General features: G+C 50.0%; 1 protein-coding gene across 3 annotated transcripts in view; it reads left to right on the top strand.

Annotated features, from left to right (window-relative positions):
* CLEC16A (C-type lectin domain containing 16A) overlaps positions 1 to 20097 on the top strand; it is a 1932649-nt gene that overhangs the window by 365535 nt on the left and 1547017 nt on the right. The window lies entirely within an intron of this gene.

Genomic DNA, 20097 nt, shown 5'->3' with positions numbered 1-20097 from the left:
GTTAAGGATTGGTTACTATGTACAATGCCCCTGTGTCGGCTCACCAAGGAAAGGCTTCTGCCCTTCCTCCAAGGCCCAGCCTTCAGTCCGGTTTTTTTCCACAGACCCAGAAACTCTCGCATCAACCTATGATGTTGCCATCAAAGCAGCTATCAAAACCATTTCCCTGCTTAAACCTCGTAAATCCAAACCCACCACATACTCTAACTCCTGGTTCACCCCGGACTTGCTCACCCTCCGGAATGAAAAAAAGGCAGCTCTTATTACACAGTGGCAAACGTCCCACACTGACAAAGATAAGTTGATCCTTAAAGCCCGCTGTACGGTTTACAAAAAAGCAATCACCCAAGCAAAAGCCAAATCTTTTGAGTCCAGAATCTCGGAAGCCCAATCTAGCACAAAAGAAATCTTCGCCATTTTCAGGGAGCTAGAGACTCCCACGCCCACCCCCTAGAACTTCACCAAAGACAAAGCCTGGTGCAACGAAATTCAAACAGCCATGCAAACCAAACTGAGCCGTCTCCAAAGCAAAATACTAGCTACTAAACAAGCCCTGCCTAATACGCATATCCCGGTCCCACCACCAACCTCAGACCCCCCCAACCCTTCTCCTTCAAATCCATACAGGAAAAAGACCTCATTAATATAATGAGGAATATCAAACCTTCTAACTGTAAAGGTGATGCCTGCCCAGCCACTCTCATCAAAGACTGCACTGAAGCGCTTGCTCCCTTCCTGACCGCCTTTGTCAATGCCTCCTTTGCAACAGGGAAAGTCCCTGCCTCCCTTAAGGAAGCATGTGACCGCCCTCTTTTAAAAAAAAAAACAACTCTCGATCCCACCTCCCCCAACAACTATAGACCCATCACCACTGTCCCTTTCCTCCTCAAAATACTGGACAAAGCAGCCTACCTGCAGGTTCAGCACTTCATCGAAGAGAACAAACTCCTGGGACTCCACCAATCTGGCTTCCGCCCCAGACATGGGACTGAAACCGCCCTACTTGATCTGAAAAACCAGATGGACGACGCCAGAGACATGGCCAAACCAGCACTTCTCCTACTTCTTGACCTGTCTGCGGCGTTCGATCTCATAGATCATGACGTCCTTTGCCATCACCGCTCCTCCACTGCCAAGTTCTCCCCTGATGCCATAGCATGGATCACCTCCTTCCTAAAAGACAACAATGCAAGTATTCTCTGACTTAGCTTCTGCCTCACCCACCATCATACTATGTGGTGTGCCCCAAGGCTCATGCCTCTCCCCCACCCTCTACAACATCTTCACACAACCCCTCTTCCTTGACGCTATGGGTATCTCCTACACTAACTATGCGGATAATACCCAGATCCTCCTCACCCTCACCGGCAACTATGACACTGACTCCTTGACCCTTAACAATCTCTACAACACCATCCAAGCCTGGATGGCAGACAATGGACTATGCCTCAACTCTGACAAGACAGACCTCCTACTGGTAGGTTCCCCCGACATGCTAAAACATCTTGACTCCCAATTTAGTCACTTCACCATCGACTCCATCAAAATACCTGTCTCAGACTCAGTCAAAACTCTTGGAGTCTATTTGGACTCCAACCTATCCATGGACAGACAAGTCAACGCAATTGCCTCCTCAGCTGCATATCATGCTAAACTTATCAACGCTGTCAGGCCTTTTCTCTCCAAAGAGAACTGCACAAACATAGCCAGAGCCATCACCGGCTCCAGGCTAGACTATTGCAATGTACTCTTTCTAGGAACATCAAGAAAAACCTGGAGAGACTACAAGTCATCCAGAATAATGCTCTCTGTGCAGCCCAAGGCATTGCTAATAGAGACCACATCTCGGAGGCCAGAAAGCTAGCCCACTGGCTCCCAATAAAGGAGAGAATCATGTTCAAAGCTCTGACATTGACACACAAATGCATCCATCTCACTGCTCCCGACTACCTCTCGCAAAGAATTCACCACGTCGCCTCTACAAGACCAACCACTATTAAAAAGTGCTAGCGCGGGCGGATCCAGCTTTCCATATCTCGCACCTACTCACTGGAATGCCTTACCTCCCACTATCCGAAGTGAGGGCTCCCTCCTCGCTTTCCGCAAAGCAATGAAAACCATCCTCTTCTCATAATGTCCGTCATAGCGGCATGAATACCAACCACAGGACCCACTGCTTAGGCCGTAATGACCAATCAAATAAGCTGTAATGATATCTATGTCTGTGTTTGTATACAATGTGCCATTTACTGCTACCACGACTGTACCTCTAACTAAGCTCATGCAAGTAACAGCGCCTCAATGCCCTTGGGCTGCTTGCGCGCTATATAAATAAAAATAAATAAAGTAGGCGAGCAGTCAAATTACTAAGTGCAAAGTTCTGTTCTGATTGGATGAGCCCTTTGCGAAACAGGAAGTCTTTTTATTTTTGTTCTCGGGTGCACACAATGAAGGATTTTCACATTATTTTGGAGCGTGCTGGTACCGAAATGTGATTAGAGGTGGACCATCTTGTGCTTACTGCAGAGCGTATGTGTGCTCTAGAAGTTGCTACAGTTGGACAAAAATAGCCTGAAAGAGGTCCAAAGTAGAAGGACGCGGATTGGTTGCTGTGGGCCATGCCTCTGTGATGTGGTAAGGCAGTCAAATTACTCAGTTTAATACTGCAATATGATAGGGTAATATTGGTCGGGCCCCTTTGGAAGCATGATGTCTTTTTAGTTTTTGTGCCGAAATGCATACGAGAAAGAGTACCAAAATATTTCCAAGTGTGTTAATGCCAAGTAGTGATTTGTACAGTTGACTGAAGACTTTTTCTAAAAGTTATGCTGAGAAAGTAGCCAAAACAGCTTCAAAGCACTTCCTAAATCGGATGCTAATAGTGCATACCAGGTAAATGGGTGCTGTCATGGTGTGTAAGAAAAGGGAGGGAAAAACAAGTGTTTGTCTATGCTTGCAAATGACGTGATCACACTGAGACTCACCACCTGAGCGATGATTTGGAACTTGAGTTTTTTAAAAGAGCAAGTGAGAAAGATCAAGTGTGAACAAACGTGAAAGTACACGGAAAGAAGACATGTACAATTCTAAGGGCATGATGTATTGGTTCAGAAAAGGGGCAAAAATTCTTCATTCAATTCACTGATGTGGGTTGACAATCTGTGGATCCATCCTTCCTCCTTCTGAAGTAGACTACGTGAGACATTGGTGGAGTTTCTTACCACATCTACAATCCACCAATGAATGTCTACCAGAGGGAGGTTGCCATCCTTGAGGCAATGTCCACATTTGAAAGGCTCAAGGCTGCGTTCTTGATGAGAGGGACAATGTCAGGTCTCCAACTGACCGCTCTGAAGTAGTGCAAATGGGAGCATTCTAATGGTTGCCGGGCAGGCATTATCAATGCCAATTATACTCACCGTCCCAGGGCAGATAGAGGACGAATGGGCGGACAACGATGAATGGCATAAACCCAAACACAGGAGCGTGCAGTGGAACTCGTACCTGCAAGGACCTTCTGATTTGGGTTGCATTGAAATGTTCACTCCTGAGAACATCCATCAGTCAGGATAATTCAAATAGGTGCCCTCTCCATGAATCGCAAGCTACTGGATCCTAAGGCTTGAGAATGAGATTGATAAAGAGGTATGGACCCTAAACCCTGCTTGGATGGGGAAGTACAATTAACTCTGTTTTTGAATCCCTAAATCGTCTTGTTCATGTCTAAATGCCACACATACCCCAGAAAGGTGCTTCACTATTGTTGGTGTGCTTGCCTAGACAAGCTGCTAGATTTCTCTAGTCCTCTTACCCACATAATGGACCTCACCACGAGGTTGGTTAATACCATGATGCCTGTGGATCCTCATACTCTTGCAGGGTGGGCCCAAAAAGTCTGCCTATTGGGAAATGCTAATTGTAACACTGCCACAGAATTCTTTAGGGGCATCCTTGTCAAGATTGATGCCAGGCTAGGGGCACTGGGGCAGTCCACGGCAGGCCCAGCGGAATCGGGCCTCCTGTTTGGTGACCCATTTGACAGGAAGATTAACCCTGGTGCGTTCTCTGGATGACACAGGTTAGGTGTCTGATTTTTCTGGAGCTTTCCTTGGTTTTTCCAATCCCACTTCCCTAGAATGCAATTCTCCTGACTGATTCCTCCATACCCTTCTGTAGTGCTAGGCTACATGATTGAGCTGGTCGCCTGAAAGGATTTGGGGCTCGTAGGGCTTTCCAGGACTATCAGAACTAGCCAAGTCCTTAGCCAAGAACTATTGCTGCCCATCCACAGCAAAGAGCTATGAGACTATATGGTCGGTCTGGTTTAGCTGATGTATGGAACGGGATGTCCATCCAGTTTCAGCTCCGGTGTTGATCATGGCCAACTTCCCTTGCAAGCGTAGAGGATGAGGGAAAGGCATTCCATACCATTAGAGTATATAGTGTTTAATTGATCGACAGTGGGGGAGAATCTAGTCATCTGGTGCCTACTTCATTGAAGTTCCTTGCTTGCAAGTATGTGGTATGTCAACATTGTCCTATGTCTTTTTGACAAACAGGTGATCATGCTACCTTTCATCATAAGGCTCAGTCAGGGAAGCTGGCTATTCTCCTGGGTCTGAAATACTGTAAATGCAGATCCAAACATCAGGGCTCTGAACCTATCTTGTCAGACATTTAAGCCGAAAGGGGTGTCCGATGCTATTTCCCATTGCAAGCCGAACAATTCCAAATCTGTATCATATTAAGCCTTTCCATTACGCTTGAATATGTTGTGCAGTGTCTTCAACAGTATTTGTTGTTTATCGGACTCGACAGGCCCACCAGAGCTATATACTTTGATTGTTCAAGCCCATGTCAGCTCTCACACACTGGCACGTAGGATCAGGTGGCCTATGGAGCAGGCAGATATTGACTAACTTTCTCCAGCATTGGATCTTTCATAGATTGCCATGCTGTGAATATTGCCTGTCTTCTGGCCTGGAATCCATGGTTTTTCCTTTCCAAAGGAAAGCCTTTTGACACCATGAGGGTCTTGCCTACGTAGTTTTGGGTGCTTTTGGTCCCTACCAATAGGATGTCGTGTATAGCTCCGCCCCAGCAGCTTCGCCTCAGATTTCAACCGTCTTGTGAGCTAATAGGAATCCTTGTGTTCTTCTCTTCAGAGCGAAATTTTGTTAATCTTCAAAAGAATAATCTAACTTTTCAGCAAAACGATGGAGGGAGATGACCCTTTGAAATTCTTGTTTAGAGCCTGTGGTACGTGCGGCCTAAAAATGACTATGAAGGGGACGGACATCTAGACTGCATATACTGCCTGTACCCAAATCAGTCGTCGGAGAACTGCGAGATCTGTCGGGGTTTCTAAAAAAAAAAAAAAAAAATCAAACACAGAAAGGGTTGCCTAATCGATTGACTGAACGAGGTGTCTTAACCCCGCGTCTGAGGCAGGCTCCTCAAGGAGTGGGAGAGCTACCACTCCCTCTGGAAAGCAGTCGCAGTCCAGCCATAAATCCAGGTCAGGAGAGCGACCTGTGAAAAAGCAGAAAACGTATCTACTCGAGGTGAGTCAAAATCGTCCACTAGCCAGAGTCAGGCAGCCCACCGATCACTATCTCCCTCTAAAAAAAAAAAAGGGGTAAGCCACGTGGGCCCGCTGTCCACAAATAAGCAGTCATCAGAGAAACCGTTGATGACACAATCAGCAAGGTCTCATACAGCGGCGATGCCCAAAACGGGGTCACACCTCATCATTGTCCATGTCTCACCCAGGCAAGGGCTCAATACTGACGACTGCATCAGCTTCCCGCTAGTCGTCGAAGGCAACCTCGCCTGCGAAAGATAAACATAAGGACAAGTCATCTACAAAACCTTCATCAACGAAGAAAAAACACTGCTCGTTGTCGGAGTCCCATTCTTCCAGATAGAGGCATAGGTCCTCTTCCGGACACAAATCATCGACTGCCTGCTCCTCGATGACGAAATCAGGACATCACTTGCCGACGGTCCACTCGCCGACGTTGAAAAAACGAAAACACTTGCCAAGCAGCGAGAAAGCATCAGCGGGGTCCTCCAAGCAGTAGACCCCTACCTGTCACTGCTTCAACCGCGGACAATCATATTCAGCCTGTCACGCAGCTGCAAGGAGCAGGCCTGACTGCCTGTGCTAAAGGAAACCTTAGGACCTCAACAGAGGACCCTACGGAACCAAGGGAACTCTCCATAGGAATATTACCCAAAAAATATAGAGAAATCATGCCTGATGAAATTCTACAACATGAAATCATGTCAGATTTTTTTTTTTTTAAACTTTGGTTTTATTGGCATTTTCTTAATTTTACAAACCGGGCTGAATAACCCATAAGGCACACAAAGCGATTGACTGTCCCGTTCAACCCTTAACCCCCCCCCCTTCCCTCCGCCCCCCTCCCCAACAATACCCCCCCCCGCAATCCTGATATAACTTCAAACGTGAGAGACAATGAGCGGCCTTGTCCTCTCCTGAACTCAGGAGACGATGTGGTAGGTGACCATTTTTGCCGGCTGAGGTCGACGTTGCCGTTCCCCCGGTCATGGGCATTCAACGCGAGCCCAGCTGGACTCCGGGACCACCTCCCACCCCTCGGTGCGGGCCAGTGTCTCAAGTCAGTGGACGTCCCATCCCCAAGATTGTTGCACCCCATACCAATTAGCCATAAAGGGCCCTGAGTCATTGTTCACCATAGCTGTGAGTTTGTCCATCAAGAACATATTCTTTACATATTCTTTACTTTCTTCAGCCATTCCTCCTTGGAGGGGGGTTCCGGGCTCTTCCACTTCTGTGCCAGGGCCACCCTCCCCGCCCGCAGCATTGTTTCCATCATCCTTGGATATCTATATATTTCCATGTCTTCCGGGGGTACGCCCAACAACATCGACAAAGGGTCCTGGGGGAGAGGCTCATCCGACACCTCCGCAATCCAGGCCTGTACTTTTCCCCAGAAGACCTGAACTTTCGGACAAAGCCACTACCTGTGCTTCCTGGATCCCCTCTGGCCACATCCCCTCGGGCACATCGGAGTAACACCTGGGAACATTTTAGACAGTTTCACTGGGTCCCTATACCACCCCTGCAGTATCTTGAAGTTATGCTCCATATCTGCGGTGAACAAGTTCCCATGGAAAGCGATTTTGAAAATTCTTGACCAGGTGTCTTCTGAAATGACCTCCCCCACCAAATCGTCCCAGAATGAGCGTAAGCCCCTTCTCCCGGGGAGGTTGAAAGTGTTCAAGATTTTATACATGTTCGACACCGCGCCCTTTCTCGAGGTCGCTGTATCTAAGAACTTTTCAAAGGGAGTCAGCTGCCTCCTCAAATTTTGGCCCCATGATTGGTCACACAGTATGCCCTTGAGACGGAGGTATTCAAAAATGGTTAGGGACCCATGGCCAAGTGCCTCCCTCAGGTCCTCGTATGAGAGGAACTTTCCTTCCCTGAACATCTGCCCAGCCCATTCCATCCCCAAGTCAGACCAGATCTGGGAATTACGAAACCCCCTCCTGCCCAGGTCAAGGGGGAGTCCCCAAAGGGAGGACATCGGGGACGGCCGTGAAGTAAGGTAGGCTGTCTGTGGACCCTCCTTCCAAATTTCCCAATAACTCCCAGGGTCGGGTGACCTCTTAACTTTCCTGGGATAGATTTGCGTGGGGCCCACAGGAGGTCCCTGACCTTCAGGGGGTGGGCATCCATGTCCTCTAAGTAAGACCAATATGTCCCCATCCCTTCTTTCATGTGTTCCAAGAGGACCCTCAACTGTGCAGCCCTAAAGTACAGGCGGAAATCAGGGAGCCCTAACCCCCCCCTCCTCCCTCGGCAATGTCAGGATCGCTCTCCCAGTCCTCGGGGTTTTCCCCTGCCATATGAATTCTTGGACTGCGTTTTGTAGGACCCTGAAGGTCTGCTCTGGGATGATGGTGGGGAGCGCTGTGAACAGATACAGAAGCCTCGGTAAGACATTCATTTTGACCGCTGTCATCCGGCCGTACCAGGACAGGATCATCTTGTTCCATCTTCTCAAATCTGACCTGATCCCTGCAATTAAAGGGTCATAGTTGGTGGAGGCTAGTTTAGATAGATCCCTAATTAGCAGGACTCCCAGGTATCGGATGAAGGTCTTTCCCACCGCGATTCCCTCGAACCTGTCCAAAGGGTCCAGCTCGGGGTCTCGCACTTTCATTGGGAGCAGGACTGATTTGGTCGTGTTGATTCTCAGTCCGGAGAAGCGGCCAAATGTGGACACCAGGGACAAAAAGGGGGGGAGCGAGGCGGCCGGGTCCACCACATAGGCAAGGATGTCGTCCGCAAACAGGGATAGCTTAAATTCCACATCGCCTCTGCTAATCCCCCTGATGCACGCATGCGCTCTGATCGCTATAGCTAACGGTTCTATCGTGAGGACGTATATCAACGGGGAGAGGGGACAACCCTGCCTGGTCCCTCGTGAAAGTGCGAAGGACTCGGACAACCTCCCGTTCACCTGGACCCTCGCTGTGGGGGCTCTATAGAGTGCCGATACCCAGCTCCTAATGTGCGACCCGAAGCCCATTTTCTGGAGAAGGAGTTCCATGTATCTCCACTCCACCCTGTCGAAAGCTTTTTCGGAGTCTAGGGAGAGGACACATGCGTCCAGGTCAGATTCCTGCGTGAAGTGGAACAGATCTATTGTTTTACGGATATTGTCCGACCCCTGTCTCCCTCTTATGAAGCCCACCTGATCCCCATGAACCAACCTCGGCATTATCCCCTCCATCCGCCTCCCCACCACCTTGGCCAGGATCTTGACATCCGTGTTCAATAATGATATTGGGCGGTATGAGGAGCACTCTGCGGGTTCTTTTCCCTCCTTGGGCAGTACTGCTATAATGGCTCCCATCATGGAGTCGGGAAGAATACCTCCTTCGAGGACTGAATTGAAGACCTTCGCCAGATGCAGGGCCAAGCTGGAGCGGAACCTCTTGTAAAAGTACACTGTGAAACCATCCTTCCCCGGGGAGGTTCCCACCTTCATCCCGCTAATCACTTTGTCTATCTCCTCCTCGGTGACCGGACCCTCTAACCCCTCCGACATCTCTTTTGTTAAGGCCGGGACTTGAATAGATTCCAGGAAGCCCTCTATCTGGGCATCACCCCCGTCATACTCTGAGGTATATAGTCTCTCATAATAGTGGCGGAAAGCCTTCCCTATGTGGGGAGAATCATAACCTATCATCCCCTGGGCGTCCTTCACCGCCTTGACCATTCTGCTACGTTGGACTTCCCTCAGTTTCCAGGCTAGGATACTATCTGCCTTATCCCCTTTGTTGTAATATTTTTGTTTCACCATCTGGAGGCTCCTCTCTGTTTTATGCAGGAGGAGGTCTTTTAGTTGGAGTCTATAGTGCTCCAGGGCAGCGACCTGGTCACGCTCGAGCGGCCGTTCCGGAGGGCCACCAGGCTGGAGCTGGGCTATCTTATCCCTTAGGGTCTTTTCCCGGGCCTCCCGTTCCCTTTTCTTCTGGGCTCCTATTTTGATGAGCACGCCTCGTAGGGTCGCCTTGAAGGCGTCCCACAGTGTGTGTATGCCGACTTCCCCATTATCATTCAAATCAAAGAACTCCGATATGGCATCTAGCACTTCCTGTGCAATGGCCTCGTCTTTGTGAAGGGAGTCATTGCATTTCCAGCGGCCTCTGCGTTCCGCGTGCCAGCCCTCAGCTATAGTGATGCGGGCCATGTCATGGTCCGTCCAAGGGATCGAGTCAACACTGTAGCCCGAGACGTGTGGGCGAAGCGTCTCGTCCACCAGAATATAATCGATTCTGGAGAATGAGGTGTGGATGGCCGAGTAGTACGTGAACGAGGGGACGTCAGACCTGGGGGACGGAATCGTGTCGACCAGGCCCAGCTCGGTGTTGACCCTCCGGAAGCTGCGTGCCGTGGCCTCGTCCGCAGGTCTAACGTTTGGAGGGCCAAGTCGCTTCCTATCTGCGGACGGATCTAGGACCATGTTAAAATCTCCCCCTACCACTATTTTACCATGAACAAAGAGTTTAAGCCTGTCTCTTACTTCCTCCCAGAACTGGCTTGGCCTTCATTTGGACCATATACAACTGCGAGGGTTAAGGGGGCCCCCTGTAGTGAGCCCCTTACCATTAGGTAGCGGCCCTCGGGGTCCTTCAGGGTTGCTTCCTGCTCAAAGCCTACGCTCCTTGCTAGCAAAATAGCCACTCCCCTCTTCTTAGACCTGTGAGATGCGCAAAAAATCTCGCAGATTCCTCCTCCGCTCATCTTGGGTTCCTTCCCCCGGGCCCAATGAGTCTCCTGCAAGAAAAGCAGGTCTAGCTTAGCTCTTCTAAACTCCCTGCAAACCAGGGATCTCTTTGTGGGGGTATTCAGACCTCGCACATTCAAGGTGCCCACCCCCAGGGCCGGCAAGCCATCAGCCATTATCTATGCAACTCTCCCGGCTGGCCACCCACATCATGTCAAAAATCCTGTCTCGCTTCATTTGTCTCACTTCTAGATTGCTTGGATTCTCCCATCCTCCCTCCCCGGGGCCCTAAAACTGACCCCAAACATCCCCTCCTCCCCCTCCCTGAAAGAACTACCCCTGTCAACTTGAAAGAACCCCCCACCCCCCTACCCGACGTCCAGCCAGTAAGTTCCGCCATCGCTGGCATGTGGCCAGACCACCAGCCTGACCTCCCCTGGCCAGGCCCAAAGTACAATGCTCATCTCCTTGAGACCCCCTTCCCCCCCCCGGCCTCTTCCCGTCAGTTGCCCACTGTATACTTGCTGTTCCAGGGGACAGAGTCATCACTAGGACCTCACAAACTTCCATACCTGTCCCGCAACTTGTCAGGGCTCTCCCGCCGCCAGCCCTCCGAGTCCATTTGCTCTCCTTCCTGTGCGGGAGGCGGAGTGTTCAATTTTTTGTATTTTCGTGAGGCTGTCTTCCTTCTCCTAGGTCCCGGCTGACATGGACCACCCCCGGCCAGCGCCCCCGGGCCGATCGGGCTTCTTCGGGGGGTTGGGTCCACCACGTAGTCGCGTATGGCTCCTCTAATATCCTCTTCTGTGACCAACGTAGTGCGTTGGCCCATGTATTCGAAGGACAGGGAGAAAGGATACCCCCACCTGTAGCGCACCCCCTTCTCCTTGAGTAGCTGCGTCATGGGACGGCACATTCTGCGCTTCGCCAAGGTGTAGGCGGAGAGGTCCTGAAAAATAGTGATCTGGGCATTGTTGTAAGTGATCACCCCTGCCTTCCTCTCTTCTTCCAAAACCTTGGTCATTTCCATATAGTAGTGGGATCGAGTTAGGACAGATCGAGGGTTCCCCGCCCTGCCCCCTGCTCTGTGCACCCTGTCGAACGTGGGTTCCGTGGTCATCTCCTCCGCGAAAAGAAGGGTAATAATGTCTTTCACAACTCGAGTTAGGTCTCTCTCGGTCTCCCCCTCCGTTTCCGGAATCCCAAAAAATCTTAAGTTATTCCTCCTTTCCCTGTTTTCAAAGTCGTCAAACTGTCTGGCCTTCTCGTCATCCCTTTTCTCCAAGGCCGAGAGCCTCATGTCAAATTGGACTTCCTGTGCCGTTGACGAGGACTGGTTGGTTTCTACCCGTAGGAGCCTCTCCTCCACTTTGTCCACCCTCTGGTCCATTTTTTCGAACTTCTGGGCGATGTCTGATCGCATTTCCCTAATTTCTTGAAGGATGGAGGCAAAGCCCCTCTCCATCGCCGTCGAGGATTCTGTCATGTTTCCCGGGTGGGTCGGGTCACTGGAGCCCGTGTAGCTGTTGTTGCGGTCCCCCGTCTCCCTGTACCTAAACGCTTGTAGAGACTCCAGCCAGTTCATGCGATCCCCCTCTGTGCCCCCCTCGGGGTCCGCCGCAGGCCAAGAGCTTCCTCGTCTTGGTGCGGTCCCGTGGGGAGGGGTGGGCTGCCGACATCGTGTTCCAACCTCTGTTTGCTGTCAGTTCTCCACCCGGGGGGAGGGGGGGGAAGTCAGGCGGGCACACGCCCCGGGGATGTTACCGGGGGCCACCACCTGATTAAGCAGGAGCGGGCTAAAGCTGGCTTGTTATCTGTGCCTCTGGGCTCACTGGGTTCCTCGTTGGGTGGCTGGGTGCAATCCCCTCTCCCCAGTGTGTTTGTGTTGGGCTCGGCGGCAAGGCCAGGGCCCTAGTGGGCCTGTGTTGCTGGGGGTAGGGGGCGCCGCGACCGCGCCCGGGCGGCGCGTGCTGCGGGGGCAGCCACGGCGGCTGCCGCTCCCAGGTGTGCTCCCCTTTCCTGAGGCTGTTTCCTGGGGGTGTAAGGGAGCGACGTCGCCGTCTCCAGGCCCCGGGTGCCCGGCTCGGGCCAATGATAACTTCCTCCCGGCCCGGTGTGGCCGGGGAGAGGCCCAGGACCCGGGGGTGGGGAGCAAGAGCAGGGGGCCGGCTCCCCTCTCGGGGGGTATTGCTCGGGGTGGGCCCGGCGGGGAGAACTGGTGCGGCGGGAGGGGCTGTTCCCGCCCGTCAGGTGCTTCGCCTTTTCGGCCGCTTCCCTGTCGCAACCGCCGGGGTCCAGCAGGGGAGGGCGCGGTCCGCTTCTTAGTGGCGTCCGCCGGGGTCTGTCCGGGGAGGGCCCGATCAGCGAGCCCCCCTACCTCGTTCGTCTGGCGTCGGCGGCCGATTCCATTCGCCGGCCCCGTCTGGGTCGGCGGGGCGCTGCAATCCGGCAGGCTGCCGGGCTCACCAGCTGGGCTCCGCCCGTCTGCAGGCCGCTCCCCGTCCCCGGTCGCTCGGCCGTGGCTCCAATGCGGCCCGAACTCCGGTTCCCGGGGGGGGCGGCGAGATCCGCTCCTTCGTGCCGGCGTCTCTCGGGGGGGGGGGTCACCGATCGATGACCACTCTGCTATTCCGCCTGGAGGGTCCGGGGGGGGGGGCTCAATCCCACTAAAAGGCCCAGTCCTGGCGGGAGCTTGGCACTATGCAGCCATTGCCTCTGCGCCCCCTGGTGGTCTCCCAAATCATGTCAGATTTTGGGTCTCCAAGGGTGTATTTCCCAGGTGTCACAGACTCGGACTCAGAAGAATGTCTGGTAATCCAATCCCATCACAGGACAGGGTCTCCGTTCCCTTCCAACCAAGGGAGGAAAGAACACTAGTAAGACAACAATCCAGTGCACCCCTCGAGTTTCCTCCTGCAAAACCCTCAAATTCAGGGGGGATGACACCAGCATATCCACTAATAAACCCCCAGTCTTCTATTCCTGCAAGTGCTGTCAACTTTGCAAGGTCTTTTGGGTCAACTCAATGCCAGGCTACTACCCCCTCCACCTATGGCGGTCCCTCAAGAGTGCTAGCCAAATCAACATGCCCACCCTGCTCAATGGAAGCATCATGGGTGCATGTCCCGTGGCCGGGACCACACCAAACGCCCACGATCAACGCACAGGTCTCAATACCCACCCAGACACACCCCTCCTCCGTGTAGGGTAGTCCTCTGCTAGGCGAACAAGAAGAAGGGGAACTGCTGAACACAGATCAGGACACTGATCCAAAGGATACAGACTTTTCCACCACAACTTACTCTCCACACCAGAATGATAACTGGGATACAGACGATGCAGACCAAGCGGAGGTACAAGGTACTCCGGTCCAGCCCTCTCCGCCATACGACATTGGGGCTTTCGATGCCATGGTTTCAAAAGTGTGCCAAGAACTTGGTTTAACACCGGCAGAGGAAAGATTTTTCGATTACATGGGGGAAAAGCCAGAAAGCGGTGTTCGCTATACCCATTCTTGACCATGTTTGGCAGGTGGGGTTACGAACCCTGAAGCACCCTTTCACAGAACCCGCAGTAAAAGGTAGGCTGGACAAAAAGTATAAAGCACCAGATATAACTCCTAAGTGCCTCACTTCTCAGCCCTCTCCGGCATCCGTATAGTCAGCAGCTACTACTCGCGAAGCACGCTCGCAGCAGAAATGCGCCACACCCCTGGAAAGCAAAGGCAGAAAAATAGATGCTTTTGGCAAAAAGGTACTCACCAGCGGGGCAATGACGGTTAAATCAGCCAACACCCTAGCCATAGTAGCCCGCTATGATTGCGAAATGTGGCACCGGCAAGCCCCCATCCTGGAGCATTTACCTGAACAAAAACGAAAGGAAGCCATGACAATTATACACAAGGGCGATGAAGCATCCAAACATAGCATAAATATTGCTGTAGACCTCGCGTAGACAGGATTTAAACAGATTGGTAATGTGGTTGTCCTACGAAGGCCAGGCTGGCCACGCTATACCGACTTCAGGCAGGAGGTGCAACATAAGGTCGTGGACATGCCATTCGAGGGCAACCATTTCTTTGGTGACAAAATCAATGAGGCTCTTAAGGCCATGAAGGTGGATTCTGCTACTGCACGGTCACTAACTTCCTTACAAGGCAGAAAGTCTTTGTCCCTTCCGGGGAGCCTCAGGTCAAACTAGATCGTCTTCAACTTAAGACTCCAAAGGGTATGCTAGATCAGGCTATTACTCCCAGGGTTATAAAAGGAACTATCAGTCATTCCAACACTCCAGGGACTACCGCCAATCGCAATGTAACCGCAGCTCTGCCACCTCTCAAAAGGGTAGGCAGAACAAATCTCAACAATGACTGCCTCAAGGGCGCACCAGTGAGAGGAAATGTGGCACTTTATGGCAACAGTTGGCAATCAATAACTGAAGACAGATGGGTGCTAGATGTCTTCCAACACTGCCATCTGTTAGAGCTCAAGCGTAAACACAAACCCATACCTCCCGTAATAGTGTCGCATTCGCATCAACGGATCCTTCAACAAGAGGTGCGTCAGATTTAGCCAGAAGAGCTATAGAAAGGGTTCCCCCACACTTGATGGGAAAAGGAGTATACTCAAGGTACTTCATGGTAAAGAAACCAGACGGAAAGTGGCGTCCCATCCTGGACTTAAGGAAATTAAACAAAAACATCAGGCAACTGAAATTCAAAATGGTCACACTACAGGATGTCATAAAGGCGGTTCAGCCTCACGAACATCTAGTGCCATTGGACTCAAAAGACGCCTACTTTCACATTCCAATACACTGCAGGCACCGGCAATATCTCAGGTTCAAGGTTGAGGAGAAGCATTACCAATTTAGAGTCCTACCTTTTCGCCTCAAATCAGTTCCCAGGACTTTCACCAAATGCCTAGCTCCAGTGACAGCATTCCTCAGAAAACAAGGCCACCACGTCTATCCATATCTAGATGATTAGTTGGTCAGGGCCCCAATGCACCAAGAAACATTGTACTCACTTGCGCAAACGGAGACTCTACTCCAACAGTTAAGATTTACAATCAACTACACGAAATCCTGCTTCACGTCATCCAAAAGCTTGATGTTACTGGGTGCACTATTCTCCACGGCACAAAGCCTGGTCAAACCCCTGGCCGACAGAATTCACAGGTTAATGTCTCTGGCACGCTCAGTCACCACAAACAAACCGCTCCCGTTGCGCAAATACATGGCACTGCTCGGAACCATGTCATATTGCATACCATTATTACCACATTGCAGGCTGCCTATGCGTCCAGCATAACAGTTCCTGGCAGCCAGATGGTCCCAAACCCAAGGTTCCTGGGGATACAAAATCACCATCACACCTGCACTCTCACGTTCACTGCAATGGTGGACAATACACAGCAACACTGCTCGAGCCGACCCACCAGTTAACACTGGTGACTGATGCCTCCTTGGCGGTATGGGGGGCCCACCTATGCCAACACCGACTCAAAGGCCTATGTACTCCCGACGAATCGTCCCTGCACATCAATATCCTGGAGCTGCGAGTGGTCCATTGGGCCCTAAAATCCTTCCTTCCATTAATTCAAAACTCAGAAGGGCAGGTCCTCACAGACAAAACTACCACTGTTTTACCTCCAGAAACTGGGAGGAACAAGGTCAAGCTCCCGGTCTCAAGAGGTGCAAACCATTTGGCACTGAGCCATTCACAACAGCGTCACTCTACAAGCGTTCCACCTGCTGGTGATACAAAACCAGCGGGCAGACAGCCTCAGCAGGGACACTATGCAATCCCAAGAATGGCATCTTCACAGCAGCCAAATCAACATAATCTTTGCAGCAGGGGGGCAGCCGCCGATGGACCTCTTTGCCACAATATCCAACAAACAGTGCCAAAATTGCGCAAGCAAGCTCCTGTACCCAAGCTCACAGGGGGATGCGTTCTCAGTCCCTTGGACCAACGTCTTCGCATATGTGTTTCCCCCCCATACCATTGATCAGGAGAACAATCCAATCCAAATGCAAAATGATCTTAGTGGCACCATACTGGCCCAGAAAAAAGTGGATCTAGGACCTCCTCCAGCTATCGGCGGACAACCCAATCCACCTGGGAGCCCAGGCCGATCTCCTGTCGCAGAGAAACGGCGCAAACCTGCATTATGACCCACGCTCCCTCAAGCTGACCGCGTGGCTCCAGATCACTCGGCTACCTAGACATCCAGCAGGAATGTCAACGCTTACTGGTGGCAGCTAGGGCCCCTTCCACTAACAGCTTGTACAACCAAAAGTGGAAAAGATTTTGCACATGGTGTTCACAACAGTCCAACTTGCAACCACTGGCTATACAACCACAACAGGTCCTTTCATACCTGCTTGAGCTAGTGGAGGAAGGTCTCGCTATCTCCTCCATAAAAGTACACCTGGCAGAAATTTCCAGGTTCACCAGAAAAAGAGGGAGACCACCCCTCCGAGCAACAGACTACTCACACATTTCCTAAAGGGACATTTCTGCTCCTCTCCCCCACAGAAAAGGATACCACTGGTATGGAGCCTAAACCCGGTCCTAGCCGGCCTCATGAATGCCCCCCTTGAGCCTCTCTTCAGCTCACATCAAGTTTGTGACTTGGAAGTTGGCTTTCCTGGTCGCTATTACGTCCTCCAGACGGGTCTCAGCGGTACTAGCATTGTTGGTGGACCCTCCATACTCCAGCTTTGCAAGGGACAAAGTAATCCTCTCCACCAATCCCCACTTTATTCCAAAAGTGCCATCTGAGTTCCACACAAACGCAACTATCGCGTTGCCTACCTTCTTCCAAAATGCCACCACCCCCCGCTGAGAGAGCATTACACTTCCTGGACGTCAAAAAGGTGTTGAAATATTACATGGACCGTACCAAATCCTTCAGAGCAGCAAGACAGCTCTTTATCGCTTTCGGACCTTCAAACAAATGGAAAGCTATCACGAAGCAAGGTATTGCAAGGTGGATATCCTCTACTATCTCCTTCTGTCACGCAAAGGCCTACAGGCCACTGCAGACTACAGCCAGGGCACATTCCACAAGGCCTGCAGCGGCCTCAGCAGCTCTGTGGTCTGGCATGCCCATCAAAGACATTTGTCAGTCAGCAACATGAGCAGTGCCCCACACCTTCACAAGGCACTACTGCCTGCAGCAGTAGCATGCAGAGGACAGGCAAATGGGACGGGCAGTCCCTCAACGGCTGTTCCAGTAAGGTAAGCCATGCAGCTTCTGGGGTTATCGTTGCATATCTATTCTTCTTGCACAGGCATACATTCAGGGGTTCTGATCTCTGTTTGCCTGTCTTTGCCTGTCTTTCTCCTCCGGTCATGCATACTGCTATTCAATCTATGAAAGATCCAATGCTGGAGAAGGGAGTTGTTTCTGTAACTCCATTTCTCCAGCCTTCTCCTCCATGCAAACACCCTCTGTATGTGTTATTCCTCCAGTAAGAGTGGTTAAAATCTGAGGGGAAGCTGCTGGGGCGGAGCTAAACACTCAGCGCCCTATTGGTAGGGACCAAAAGCACCCACAACGATGTGGGTAGGACACTGAAGGTGTCAAAAGCTTTTCCTTAGGAAAGGTATTAAAATATAAGTAACCGAGAATTCTCAGCCTGATGACAGGGAATATTCACAGCATGTGAATCTATGAAAGATACCAACGCTGGAGAAATTGAGTTAGAGGTAAGAAATTACTCCCTTTTGGTGTCCATCACCACAGGGGCGATATGGCCGTAAAAGCTTTCTATTTGCGAACATGGTTGGAGATCATTCTCAAAGTGGTCAATTGGACGCAGGGCTTTGTTATCTCGGAGTTCTATTTTAAACCGATCAGCAAGATAGGCATGTTGGTGCTGATTAATCTCTGAAAAAGCATACAACCTGCCTCTGTGATGCCATAGGGATTTCTATTACCTGTTGGTTGAAGAGAGTTTACATTGTATTAAAACATGAAGGCAAACATTACCCCTCTCTGGTTGCACAAATGTGCATGTCTATTGCCTGACTGCTGTATGCTGAGGTTCCTGCTTGTATTTATTTGTTGGACCTTAGTTGTTTTGCCCATTCCTGATATTGTATCTCACCCACAGGTCCGGAGCAGAAAGCCTCCAGTTGATGGTCCATTTTTTGGATAGGCGAGATGCTGATTTAGTAGATGCTTGTGGACACATGGCTGCTACAGGCTCGACAGTTACTCAGTTTGCATTTCTGTCCCTTTTGTGTATCATTTGGTTTAGTCATGCTTGCCCCTGGTTGATGTCTTTGACTTTTCGATAATGGTTGATTATAGGTGCATTGATTCGCATTAAAAAAGAGAGCAGACAAAGAATCTAGATGTGAGGACATGGGGATAGCCTTGTAGGGATGTGTTAATTGAGGACATGCAATGTTAAGGTTGTGACTACATAAATGCCAGTGCTGCTGGGATACGTAGTCTTCCATTTTTGGCTTTGCTGCTAAAAGATGAAGTAAAGCAAGTGAAGCACAATACTTGCCTCTGTGCCTTTGATCGAATAAGAGCTCATTAACACTAACAAATGATGGGGATTCCTATTTTTCATTTATATTATGACTGCATGCCTGAATAGTCAGTGCGCCAAAGTTCTCTAACTTGACCACAAGTTCAAAGGAGCAGTTCTGTGTTGAAGTGGAGTATATTGAATGAATATACCAATGTTTATTTCGATTTATGAATCTTTATTAAATGTGGTCTTAGGGTCGAAAATATATAGATTTGTTTTCATCTGTCTTTGAGTTCCATTGTTTTTTTTGTAGGTGTTTATCCCTTTTAACTGTTTCTTTTTTTACCCTTTCTTCAATGATGAATCCTGTGTGCCCTATTGCAGTGTCATGTAAGTCTATGAATCTCTTCCCTTTCCTTTATGCTTGCATATCTACTTGAAATATGAGAACGTATTAGTTGTATGTGGACATGTAGCCGCCTCTTTCCTTTTGAATTTGATCAAATTCAACTTTGGGCTTCCCAGCTATTATTATTGTCGTGGGCCTAAGTTTGTAAGGATCTTTATTCAATATGAATTTCACTTATGGACACTCCATGCTCATTGCCACGAGTGTCTGTGGGCTCCACTAGTATAATGGGAACAAGAATGCATGTCTTTATTATTTTGTTTCAAGAGAGAGGCTATATACTAAATTCTACAAATGTTTTTTCAAACCACCATTGTTAACATTATTTTTAAGAAAATGTGATGCACATTGTGGTAATAAAACCAGTTATAACTTAAATTATGCAGGCACTCTGTAAGGGGTTGACGGGGCCCCCCAGAGCTCATTAGAAAGATACTCCAAATAAATAGAAACTAAGCTAAATGCCTGGTGTCAAATTAAATGATTTTTACATTTGTTTTATCCAAACATTTATGGGTTTTACACTTGTTTCTTTATGTGTATTTTAGCTAAACCTGTGGATCTCAAGGGCTAGAATGGGCAAAACTTAGTTTTATAGTGAACCTAAATTTTACAATGTCGAGTTAATGTGATGTGTCATGTAAAAGATTCAAATGATCACATTTTCCAAGTTTCACTGTCAAGTCCGGGAACCTTGATTGACTGCTACACGCATACATAATGCTCTAGCAGTTCTCAGATGAAGTCCAATTTCTGTCTCTTTTGAGACGTATGCCATTTGAATGTATCTGTTAAGACTAATTCTCACCCCCTGACTGATTTTGGAAAGGTTTAAATTTGTTGGAAAGTGAGATCGTGCACTCAAACGGTCCGCAATGGAAACACTGTAAAGCTTGGTAATTT

Source organism: Ambystoma mexicanum, chromosome 2q (genome assembly GCF_040938575.1).
Source record: "Ambystoma mexicanum isolate Mex_15411 chromosome 2q, UKY_AmexF1_1, whole genome shotgun sequence".
NCBI lineage: Eukaryota > Metazoa > Chordata > Amphibia > Caudata > Ambystomatidae > Ambystoma > Ambystoma mexicanum.
The sequence above is the reverse complement of the archived record's forward strand: the minus strand, read 5'-3'. Positions and strand labels throughout refer to the sequence as shown.